A 13,498-nucleotide genomic window follows, 5' to 3' on the forward strand; every position below is an offset into this window, starting at 1 on the left:
TAATGTATGAAATATGATATGTCAAGAGCTTTGTAATGTTTTGAACAACCAATAAAAAAAGAAGTAAAAAAAAGTAAGAGGATAGGGGTAACAGGAATATTATATTTTCCATTATATTACCTTTCCCCTTCTTACTTTTTATTACAGATTTAGTTGTATAGTTCTAATTGCTACTTATACCTGACATTGAAAATGAAAATCTACTTGACAGTTTTGAGCAAAGAAGTAACATAATCATATTTATGTTACTTTTATCCTAAACCAAGCCCTCGTTATTTCCCCTCAGTTCCCCGCCAGGTATTTCTGCAGCTTTACTAAATTTCTAGAAAACAAGAGTTTGTGCTTTTGATTTAACAGTCGAGAAATTTAGAGTGTATTTGTTAATAACAGCTCAATTGTTAAATTTTCTCCTAAATCAAATGCTTGTATCCCATTTTTCTTTCTTATACATGACACATCCAAACTGTCAACAAACCCTGTCGGTTATATCTTTAAAATATATCTAGAATGTAATCATTTCTTACTTCTTATATAGTCATGAGCTTGATTCAGTCATGATCAATTGCTTGTTTTGTTATAATAATCTCTTAAATGTTCTTACTTCTTCTGATCTGGACCCACATGTGATCTGTTCTCAACACAACAGTCAAAGTGTTCTTTTTAAAGCATAAATATGATTATGTTACTTCTCTGCTCAAAACTGTCAAGTGGATTTCCATCTTACTCACGTCATAGGAAAAATCAGTCTTAAGATCTATAAAGCTCCACATAATTTGTCTGCATTAACTTGCTGATTTATTTTTCTCTATTCTTGCTTACTCAAGTTCAGTTACATTGGGATACTTGCTGTGCCACAAATACCCCAGTGATGTTCTCATCTCTTTGCCATTGCAATTAGTGCTTTATTTTTCTTGCCTCAAATATGTATATGAGCAGATCCTGCTTTTCCTCCACATATTTACTCAAAAGTACTTTTCTCAACATGAATCCATGTAGTTATTCTCTATAAAATTTGAAGCCTCTTTGACAATTCAATTCCCCTTCTCAGAAAATAGATGTCTTTTGTCCCCTGCTCAGCACATTTCACTATCTAAAATATTGTTTTTGGCTATGGATTTAGCTCAGTGGTAGAGTTCTTGTCCTTATCTAGCATGTGCAAAGTTCGGGATTCAGTCCTCATTACCACAAACTAAATGGACTGTTGTTTCTACTTATTTAACTTGTGAATCATCTTCATTTTCCCACTAAACTTTAAGCTCTTTGATGGAAAAATTTGATATATGGCATTCCAATATTTGTTGAATAAATTAGGGAAAGAACAGCAATGGGCATGGTCATGTTCGTGTATTATGCAGCAAAGGACCTGTTAGAAGATAAGTGATATCATTGTGTGATTCAGTTATGTCTTCTACTTCTTAGCAGGAAAGATAAAACACAATAAGAGTTTGCGACTGCATGGTAGTCTGGTGCGCCCACCGCCGCCTGCACCGCCACCGCCTCCGCCCCGCGACGACCACAGCCACCCCTGCCCTGCAGCCGCCGCCACCGCCGCCGCTTGTATCGCCGCCGCCTCAGGACCGGCTGTATGATTAGGCCACAATCTTCAATGAGGAAACATATTCCTCAGTTCTGTGGTGTTCTTGGTCACACATTTATGGAGTTTCTGAAGGGCACTGGAGATTACTGCCAGGCACAGCACGACCTCTATGCAGACAAGTGAACTGTAGAAATTCATTACTACTCCACCAAGAAGCCCCCATAAGAGTGGTTAACCTGGACACAGACGTATTGAATTGAAAATCCACCGAGCATTTTACAAGAATTCTGACCTGGATGGGGTAAACCTCAGTGCACTTCCTTTCTATTGCCTCAGTATTAATGGATTGAAGAATTGCTGCTTCTTGTTAGGAGGTTCATTTCATTTCCCATTAATCCCAACTTCATACTCAAAGCACTGAGAATATCAAGTGGAGTATATTGAAGTAGACTTCAGTTACTTTGCATCATTTCTGTATTCAATTTTTTAAATTCTTTCATAACCCTATTGAGTGTTTTTTTAACTAAATTAACATGGCTCAAATGAACCGCCCTGCTTCTGTAGAAGTCACATACAAGAACATGAGATTTCTTATTACACACAATCCAACCAATGCAACCTTAAACAAATTTATAGAGGAACTTAAGAAGTATGGTGTTACCACAATAGTAAGAGTATGTGAAGCAACGTATGACACTACTCTTGTGGAGAAAGAAGGCATCCATGTTCTTGATTGGCCTTTTGATGATGGTGCACCACCGTCCAACCAAATTGTCGATGACTGGTTAAGTCTTGTAAAAATTAAGTTTCGTGAAGAACCTGGTTGTTGTATTGCTGTTCATTGTGTTGCAGGCCTTGGGAGAGCTCCAGTGCTTGTTGCCCTGGCATTGATTGAAGGCGGAATGAAATATGAAGATGCAGTACAATTTATAAGACAAAAGCGGCGTGGAGCCTTTAACAGCAAGCAACTTTTGTATTTGGAGAAGTGTCGTCCTAAAATGCGGCTGCACTTCAAAGACTCCAATGGTCATAGAAACAACTGTTGCATTCAATAAAACTCGGGCGCCTGATGCTATTGCCTTGGAAGTGGAACTTAAAACGGGACCTAATTTGTCATACATATTAGCCAACATGTTGGCGTGGTGAATAAGTCTGATGAAGCTTCCATAGGAGTATTGGAAAGCAGTTTTACCAGGCCACAAGCTTGACAGAATTTCAACCTCTATGTTTGGGTTATGATCAACCTGTTTGGACACTTAGCAAAAGATTCTTGCTGTTCACAATTTAAAAATGTGCTTATCATTTGTACCAGTTGACCTTTCCTGAAATCATGCGGTATTGAGTTAATGTCTTTAAATCTATTTCCATGCCAGAATCTTACATAAGAAATTTAGAAAGATTAGGTGCCAAAATACCCAGCACAATACTTGTATATTTTTAGTATCATACAAAACCAAAATTCCAGGAACTAAGAACACTCTAGACCTTATGTGATTTATTCCTTCAGTCATTTCAAACATTGTAGGCCCTATATGATTATTTGCCTGCTCTTTTTATGTTTACATCTCCCACATTCATACCAGTACACATCAGGTTTGCTTTTACCTATTGGGATTTTTTTGTTTTTGTTTTTGTTTTTGTTTTCTTTTACCAAGTCTTACAGCAATTATTTTTATTTAATATCTTTCTATAAGTCTTATTTTTGCTGTTATGGGAAACCTCCATTTTGAAAACCTACGTTTTTACAGAAGCACATGTCTTTAAGTCTCCAGACAAAAAAACAAAAAAAAAGCCTTACAGTTAATTTAATGTTTGCACTCTGACGTACAATTTAACAGGGAGGGCCTGAAAAAAAGAATGGGAGGGGGCTATTAAATATTTTTAGTAAAATGTTGCCTTTGTCTTGTGCAGAACCTGTAGAATATATGCTCTTTAATTTAGTAAATATTTTTTAAAAGGTAGAGATGCTCTGTTATTGTAGGTAAAACAATTCTTAATCATAAAGTTTCTGAAATTCTTGTAATTTTTTTCATAATTATCAGAAGTTGTTCACCGACTTTTTGTTTGAAGTGTGATTTTTTTTCTTTTATTCCCAACCTCTTGCAAAAAAGAAAAAAGAAAAAAGTAGGTTTCTGCTGATGAATTGAGCAGACATCTAATATTTTATATGCCTTTTGAGCTGTGTAACTTAATATTTGGATACTTGATAATTTTGTTTTATTATGTAATTGATAAAATGGTGATGTGTATTAATGTTAGTTCAACCATATATTTATACTGTTTGGGAATATGTGGTTATAGTTCTGTGGGAGAAATAATTTGTCAATGTTCACCAGCTTGTAAAAACTTAGTGAGAGAGCTTAAACATCTAAATAAATAATGAAATGCAAAAAAAAAAAAAGAGTTTGCATTTGAGGGCTTGGGATGTGGCTCAAGCAGTAGTGCGCTCGCCTGTCATGCGTGCGGCCTGGGTTCGACCCTCAGCACCACATACAAACAAAGATGTTGTGTCCGCCGAAAACTATATTAAAATTCTCTCATTCTCTCTCTCTCTCTCTCTCTCTCTCTCTCTCTCTCTCTCTCTCTCTCTCTCTAAAAAAAGAGTTTGCATTTGAGAATACAGGTAGAAAACAGAAACAGAGGATTGTGGCATTTAGGTCTCAAATATTTCTTCAATTGTAATGAAAATTCTGAATCAAATGCTGTAGAAAAGTAAAAGAAAAAAATTATATTGGAGAATAGATGCCTATAGTCCTGTAGCAACATTAATAATTGAACATGCTGTGTCTTTCCTCTGAGCTCAGATGTGGTTTTAGAATCCCTCTTAATACCATATTGCAGATAGCCAGAATTGGAACTATTTCCACTCCTGTAAATTGTTCCTTATATATATTATGAATACCTTATCAAGGTTTTGGGCTTCTTTGTACTATTAGAAAATTCCAGAATAACAGACTTGGAATTAACTAATGAATATTTTGGTGATCTCTTCTGTGGCCATCCATCACAATGGGAAGTTGAAAAATAAAAGAATATAAAAGACATATTTAATACTCAAAACATTTGCTTTCTGAAAATATGTAGTAAGAAAAAAGGACAATAAGATACTCTGAAAAGATTCATATGTCAAAATGGACATTTCAACTTTCCAAGTTTTATATGCAGCACCACAAATATAAACATGAAAACTGAAATACTGAATAACTTGTAACTTCTTTTTTATTTCTTATGAAGCATAGCCTTGTTCTTTTTCCTTTATCCCCTAATGGAATTGACTGCCTTAAAAATATGTTAAAGTTAAATTTTTCAAATAAAATTGATTATATTAAAATTAAAACTCATGTTTATTAAATGACTCCATTTAAGAGATAAAAGGAAAAGCCCCGGAGTGGAAATAAATATCTGAAATACATATATTATTGCCAAGTGTATAGAAAGGACTCTTTTAAAAATAAGTAATAAAAAGACAGGTAACCAAAGAAAAAAATAGGCAAGGGACGTAATCAAGTACTACACACAAAGGTTAGACTCTTTCCAAATACAAGTAGAATATCTGGCTAAGAAACAATCTTATTCTAGAGAGTCGGTATGGCAGAAAGAACTTGAAGGGCCATATAGGAAGAAAAAGAGTTTACAGTGTTGAACATAACTTTGTACATTCTTCTTTTCTTCTCTGGATTTTTAAAAAAGTCATCACATTAGAAAAGAGTTGGATGGCTGACAGAAGTGGTGTCAAAGAGGAAGAGAAGCTAGAAGATCTCACAGTTCCAGAAAGCAAATTATTGGAATTCAGGACTGAGAAGGAAGCAAGGACCTGAGAGGCCAAGATCCTAACAATCTAAGAAAATGAGTCCAAAAATCAGCACTAGTTTTCTCTTTGATACACATGTTAGTTAAAGTTATAAGGGCAGTTATAGAAAAAGATAATTAAATATTAGTAGAAAGCAAAGTGGTAATTTCAAAATAACCCTGTACTAATGTAAAAACAAATGGAGCCCAAGTATATTAAGTAGTAGAATATGGCATTATATTATTAAAGATTAATATAAAAGTTACAAAACTTGACTGCCTATACCATGAGAGAGATCTGAAACAATAATTTATAATATAATTTAAAAATAGGAAAAAGTATTATCAATAATTTTGAAAAAATAATCAATTAAGTGGAAGTTAAAGATGGCATTGTTTCAACTCAGGAAAAGTAAAGATATGAAAATGTTAACAAAAAAGGGGAGTCAATATAGAAGACAAAAAAGAGTTATAACATATGGGATAAAGATATCATGAAGGAAATACTATAACAAATAACATTAATATAATGCAAGACAAAAATGAAATAATTATACTGAATTTAACAATTATCTACCTCTATAAATAAGTTGAGTTTATTAAATACCAAACAAACTTAAGGATGCTGTTTTAGTCAGATTTTTTACAAATGTGCCCAAAAGACCTAACAATAATAATTAGAGGAGAAAAAGTTTAATTCGGTACTCATTGTTTCAGAGGTCTCAGTTCATAGCTGGCTGGCTCCATTCCTCAGGGCTCTGGATGAGGCAGGAGATCATGGAGGATGAGTGTGGTAGAAGAAAGGAGCTCAGAATGTGATACTCACTATATATACCACAAAGGAATGCCCTCAGGGACTCAGCACCTCCATCCATACACTACTTGCCTACAGTAGTTACCACTCAGGAAACTACTGAGTGGTAACCCAAGGGATTAATTCACTGATTGGTTTAAGGCTTTCATAACCCAATCATTTTACCTCTAAATCTTCCTTCATTGTCTAACACATGAGCTTTGGGGGACACCTCACATCTAAACCATAACATTCTGCCCATGGTCCCCCAAAGCTCATGCCCATGTCACAATGCAAAATAAATTTATTCCATTTCAAAGGGTCCCCATAGCTTCAACAGTTCCAGTGTTGGCCAAAATTCCAAGTTCAATGTCTCCTCTGAGATTCAAGGAAAACTCTTTAGCAGTCAGCCCCCATGAAACTCAAAAGCAAGTTGTAATTCTGCAATCTGTATATGGGGTAAAAATGGGAGCTCATAACCCACTTGAATCAAAGTGTGAAATATGATATATCAAGAACTATGTAATGTTTTGAACAGCCAACAATAAAAAATTAAAAAAAAATAAATACATGACATGACAGCAGAATGCATTACAATTCTTATTATACATATAGAGCACAATTTTTTTCATATCTTTATATATAAAGTATGTTCATGCCAATTCATGTCTTTATACATGTACTTTGTGGTTTTTTTGTTGCATTATAATTCTTATTATACATACATACCATAATTTTTTATATCTCTGTTTATATATAAAGTATGTTGATACCCCAAAAAAAGTTGCATATATCCAATATATAAAGGCACTGAGTAAGCATTTATATTTTAAAAGGGAGAAATAGGAGCATAGAAAGAAGGGATGGAGCCAAAGCAAAACCAAAATCCAGCTAGGCAAATATGTCCTGTAGCTCCATGTCTAGAATCTGGAGCACATGGCATCCTGATGTTCTCTCCAAAGGACTTATGTAGCTCTGCTCCTATACCTTTGCTTGGTGCAACCCACCTGGCCTTCCTGTTGGCTTGTCTGTTCAATTCCTGCAGCTTTCCTTAGCAGTCATCCCAAATTGCCAGTATTTCTTAATCTTAAGGGTCTCCACTGCAGCTTCAGCTTCTTCCTCACATCTCCATGTTTTGCCCTCTCAGGAGCTGCCCACAGGGACTCCAAACCTGCTGCACTTTACCTGACCTCCTAGGCCTTCCTTTGAAATCTTGGTGAAAGCCTCCATGATCCTCTAACTCCAGCTTCCTGCATTCCTGCAGAACCAGTGCCACATGGTTGACCCCAAGTTCTGCCACCATCTCCAAAGTAGTCAAACCTCCAGGGACCTGGCTGCAGCAGCCTCTGAATGTCTGGGTAGGTGGGTGTGCATGCTGAAACAACTTACTAGGATCCTCTATACAAGCAAGATGTTCTCATGACCTCTTCTCAAAGTAATAATTACTTTTATGCCCTTGTATCTCAGATGGGTGTATTCTTGCCAATTCCTGAGATACCCTCAAGTCATCTTTTCTATTTTTTCTATTATTTAATGAATGTAATCCCTTTGATAGCCAAATCTTCCTTAGCCCCAGTTTTACGCAGTTTTCTGGCCATAGTGAAAGTTTTCAAATCTTTCAATTCTGCTTTCTACTCCTGATTATCACCATAAACTTGGCTGAAAGCTACCAGCAATATCCATGCTACCCTCTGAAGGCTGTGCTGTTTTGAAATTTCCTCCACCATATAAATTAGTCCATCACCTTTAAATTCAAACTCACAGAAAAATCTCAAGACATAGGTCAAACGTAGATAAATTCTTAGCCAGAACATAACATGAATGACTTTTAGTCAAATTTCCAATAGAGTTATCATTTTCTTCTACAACCTCATAAGCCCTGTCTTTGTTGTCTGCAGTTCTTTTGGCATACTGATTTTCTGAACTTCCACCAGAATTGCTCATTAACCTCTGCTTACAACAATCTAAAGCTTTCCCAGCTTGCATCTCTAAACTTTTCAAAATTCCTCTCACAAATTCCAAAAAGCTCTAAAAGTTTCTAAACCGAACCACATGATGAGGTAGGTGACAGCAGTGATCCCCCTTCTTGCTACCAATTTCTGTTTTAATCAGCTTTTTCAGTGCTGTTCCCAAAATACCTGATAAGAACAAGTAAAGGATAGCAATTTATTTTGGGGCTCATGGTTTTAGAGGTCTCAGTCTAGATGACCAACTTCATTCCTCAGGACCCAAGGTAAGGCAGGATATCACAGCAGAAGTGTGTGGATTAAAAAAGCACCTATGAGCATGGCACCAGGAATCAGAGAAAGAAAGATCTCTTCCTAAGACAAAATAGAAACCCCACAGGCATGCCCCCAATGACCCATATCCTCCATCCATGCCCCACCTGCCAAGTTACCGTACAATTAATCCCTATCAGGGGATTAATGCACTAATTAGGTTAAGACTTCCTAATCCAATTATCTCAATTATAAACTTTTCTTAGATGAAAGGTGGGAAAATAAGATAAATAAATGCTAATTTTCTTTCATTATGAAAGAAGTGTATATGAATACTATTTTATATGTGATGTTGATAATTGTTTTGAAACTTACCTGAACCTATATTTTTCAAACACCCTATGCTTAATTAAAGCAGAATATATGTCTTTCACATAAGTAAACATGCAATGAGGAAAACATCTAGTCTCTGGTCAACACATTAACAAAGAAAACATATTTAAATATTTTTTTAGAAAGCAGCAAAAGTGATCGTAATAAGTTGAACTTCCCTTTTAAAATAAGACTCAAATAAAGAGTTAAAACATGTACTCTTTGAGAACAATAACTAATCAAAAAACAAATCAAAACAAAAAACAAAACAACTAGGTCATTATAATATTAATGGCATAGACTATAATTTATTTCAAGAAGCATCAAATAAGGCAGAGATCACTCACTGTGTATTGATGAGGGATTAAAATATATATATTTGAAGTACTGTTATAAAGTCAAAAGAGAAACTAGCAAATAATAAAAATTATAGGAGATGATTCAAATATATAGTTTTAAATTAAAATATAATATTAAAAATTAACAATATAGAGGTGTTGAAAACATTAACATTCACTATATATATGCATATACATATATGTGTGTGTGTGTATATATATATATGTGTATATATATATATATATATATATATATATATATATATATATATATATCATATACATCAATGAAGCACAACATGAGGGGCATTCTGAAAAAATCACTGACCTGTGATCTTTAGTTGTTAAAATTAATGTGTCATCCTTACAGCCATACATTTTTGTATCCTTTCAGAGGACAGCAAGTACAAAGAGTGCACATAACTGACATCTTTTAAAATCTGCCTTATATTTTGAGCTGAGGCCATGCACTTCCCAAGCAGTAGTCAACATGTGTCTGAGCACAGAGGTGGTTAAAGAATATAGATTCTGGCAATGTTGGATATTCTGGGAAAAGTTTGAAGCACATCTCACCATTGGGCTGGCAACACCTTCTGAGAGAAATAGCTGTTGAAACCCTTATTCTACTCTTCTTTCTTTCCCCTTTCATTTTATAGGTATGAGGATGTACTGTGATATTAAATGTCTCATTCTTATTCCTGTTCCTTCTCTATTCTACATTTCACAGGATTTGCCACTAAATCCCCCAAATATTTTGCAATTATAACTATATGCTGGTGTCTATTGTCCTATTTAGTGTCAATATGATCTAAGATAGCAGACAATTGGATGGGATACTTGGACTGTCCATTCACCACATGAATAGCAATTAGGACAAGATCCTGAGTAGTATGTAGGATGAATAACCCATAATGAATGACGTTAGTTGAACTGATAAAACATTTTACCAGTGGTGACTTGAGAGAATACCCTGATGAAAGAAAAAGCCCAAGCTGAATGAGTGATTCAAGAATTTAACAAGATGGGTACAGCAATGTATACAAGAACAATGGAATTGCTTTTTTTTTTGCTAAGTTGCATTGATACTATATGGAAGGATGATGAGAAACTGAGAGTAGTTAACAGAAAAGTTTAGTGTAAGAACCAGAAGGCCCTTTGGTAGCCTTCAGAGAGTCGATTATGTCTACATTGGGAGAAATGACTGAAATAAGGAGTAAATTTCTGATCTTATACTTATGTTTTCAAACCTTCAAAGAAGATTTGTTAGCTTTAGGAAGTCTTCTAAGATCAGGGTTCTATGTGCTAAAATCTGGAAATATAACATGAAGAAAGTTGGATGAATATCCTTAATATTATAGTTCTGCAGACAGAACTTCAGAGTCCGAAGAGGTGCACCACTCCTCCCTATTAAGAGTTAGAAGTTTCCATGTGAGAACTGTGGTGGCCTTTTCCATGAGTACAACAGGTACTTCCCTCAGGAGATACACCTATTTTTTTTTTCTATTTTCAAGGCCGGTTGCTATCTTCAACAGCATGCTGTGGCTACAGATGTATTGGGCCTAATAGGAACAGAAAGGATTATACCCTAAATGACATGCAAGAATTAATGGGGTAATTAAGGGAAGGGAGATGGGATAGGTAAAGGAAAGACAGTGAAATGAATCTGACATAACTTTCCTATATACATATAATGAATACAGTATGATGAATCTCACCATCATGTACATCTATGAGAAATTAATTTAAAAAATAATTATGAATAAAAGGCAGAAAGATCAATAAAGAGAAGGGAGCAGGGTGTTGAGAGAGGGAAGAAAAAGGAGAGGTACTGGGGTCTTAATTAGAATAAGATATATTCCATGCTTGTATAATTATATCAAAACGGATTCTACTGTCATGTATAAATTAAAAGAACTAATAAAAATCTATAAAAGAAACATTTACCAGAAAGATCCAGAACACTTTTTTTTAAGGGCGCTAGACCTCAAATCTGATATTGTATAAGCAAGAATTCAGCAATTTGGGGCCATGCTGCAAAGGAATTTTTATTCTAATGAGGACCAGAGGTGATAGCACATATTCATTAATAGAGAGGCTCTTATAAGCCTAAAAACAGATAGCACGTATTCAGCAAATTATAAGTGCTCAATTTACATGACAGAGGATGGAAGAAGAGATTAAAGAAAATTTGGAGGTGAAATACTGGAATAATATAAAGAAAACCAGTGGTTGATTAGGTTGCATAGAAGGACCCAGAAGACCCAATACTCACCAAGGTCATCAGGAATGTACAAGTGAAAGAAAAACCAGCATCATTAAAAAAAAGTTTGATTGTAGCTCTTCTCTGTAGAGCTAATGATGGCAGAAAGACTAAAATTTTGATTTATTAATAGCCATGGAGATAATGGGGCCGTGATGCAGTAGAGTTCAGAATAACAAAACTATGATCACTCATACAGTAAAAAGTCACTCAGAAATAAGAATCAGCTGAGCTATTGGTGGAAAAAAATTGTGTATGAATCTCTAATTGTGCTTAATGACATGCATGAAAATAGTATATGTGTATAAATGTATACATATATACATATATATGCATATATGTGTGTGTATATATACATATATAATCAACTGGACATATAGATAAGAATATGGATATAGATATATGAGAAAATCAACAGGATGTTTGCATATGTAGACCCACCATGTAAGTGAAGGTAATCTGTTTTACTCAAAGTATACTAATTTAAATGTTAATCTCATTCAGAACACCACTACCCTCATAAGAATACCTAGACTTGTTTTTGAACAAGTAACTGTTTATTAAGGCCTAGCCAAATTGACACCTAAATTTATCCATAATAATAAATTTCTCAAAAATGAAAACTAATGAATAGTGTCTTAATGTAAAATGGTTGTGTTGGTTGGAAAGAATATATAGATGGGAAGAAGCAATTATGTAGGAACAGGAGTGAACTTTTGAAAGTGATGGATATGTTCAGGATATTGACTTTAGTGATGATTTATTTGTTATGTACTTGTGTCAAAGTTTACCATTATGTGTGGTTCAAGTATGCATGGTTCATTTTGTATCAAATATATCACAATAAAATCTCTTTTAAAATAATGAAATAGGACCTGACACAAATTTGCACTCAACAAATATTTGTTAAATGAGAAAATAAAATAATTAACTATTTATTCCACACAAGAAGTTAGGAAAATCAGATAATATTAAGAAAAATGGGAGAAAATAATTATCTCAATAAGAAACTTATTTAATAAGAAATAAACATGTAGGGGCTAAGACTATAGCTGAGTGATAAAATGCTTGCTTCACATGTGTGAGGCACTGAGTTCAATCCTCAGCACAACAAAAAATAAATAAGGATACTGTATGTTCATCTACAAGTAAATAAATATTTTTAAAAATGAAATAAACATGTAGAGTTATTAAAACTAAGTACAGCTGGGCTGGGGTTGTGGCTCAGTGGTACAGCGCTTGCCTAGCACATGTGAAGCCCTGGATTTGATTCTCAGCACCACATATAAATAAATAAAATAAAAATCTATTGACAACTAAAAAACTATTTAAAAAAAGACAAAAAATTAAAAAAAAAATAAGTACAGGATTCTGGAAATGTGGCAGGAAGTACCAGAAATTCCTCTCCCTACCCAGTCAATTATGCTGACAAAATCCATCTGATGTATTTATCTTGGAACTCTGGAGTCTTTTTAAGGTTTGGAAATTTAAGGGAAAACCTCAGATGGTAAACTGCAGTTAAGTTAATTTTAGTCAATTTCTCTCTGTTCTTAAATCAGCAGTAGTTACCCATCCTGCCCTCTGTTGTGGTAGACAGCTATACATATGTTCCTTGAGCATCTTGCATATCTTGTGGGATCCAAGGTGAGCAATAAAGAGGCTATCTTCTAAATATTAAGGATTTGTATTTTGATTGATTATTGCTGGTTTTAATCACAGAAGTATATACACAGGAGCAGTTGACCACTTTGAATCGCAACCCATTGTTGCAAGTCCCTTTTTCAGAAGTTACTTCTAGAGGACTTAGACACTGCACCTTCCCTCCCTTTCATTTTGATCTTTTTTCCACATTATTACTGAGACATAAAATTCTAGGACATTCAAAGTAAGCACATATATAGAAGAAATTATAAAGACACTATAGATGCCAAGAGGAATATATAGGCCCAGAAAATACCTTAAAAGACCTTAAGTTTATATCTAAGGCTAATACTCAGCAAAGCAACATCCTGTATCAATCAAAACCAAAATAAAACAAACAAAACCAGGAAACATTTAGGAAGGAGAAGAATCTAATTTCCTGAGTTAACCCATTATTTAATTAAAATGTCCAGTTTTCATCCCCCAAAATCACAATATGAAAAGTTAAGAATGTATGGCCCATTCAGAGAATAAAAAACAAGATATTTC

The 13,498-nt window shown here is 34.5% G+C and overlaps 1 pseudogene; it reads left to right on the forward strand.

The window, feature by feature from the left end:
* Positions 1 to 1,923: 1,923 nt before the first annotated feature.
* LOC114090736 (protein tyrosine phosphatase type IVA 1 pseudogene) lies at positions 1,924 to 2,996 on the forward strand (annotated as a pseudogene).
* Positions 2,997 to 13,498: the final 10,502 nt, after the last annotated feature.

This window comes from Marmota flaviventris, chromosome X (assembly GCF_047511675.1).
Source record: "Marmota flaviventris isolate mMarFla1 chromosome X, mMarFla1.hap1, whole genome shotgun sequence".
NCBI classification, from domain to species: domain Eukaryota; kingdom Metazoa; phylum Chordata; class Mammalia; order Rodentia; family Sciuridae; genus Marmota; species Marmota flaviventris.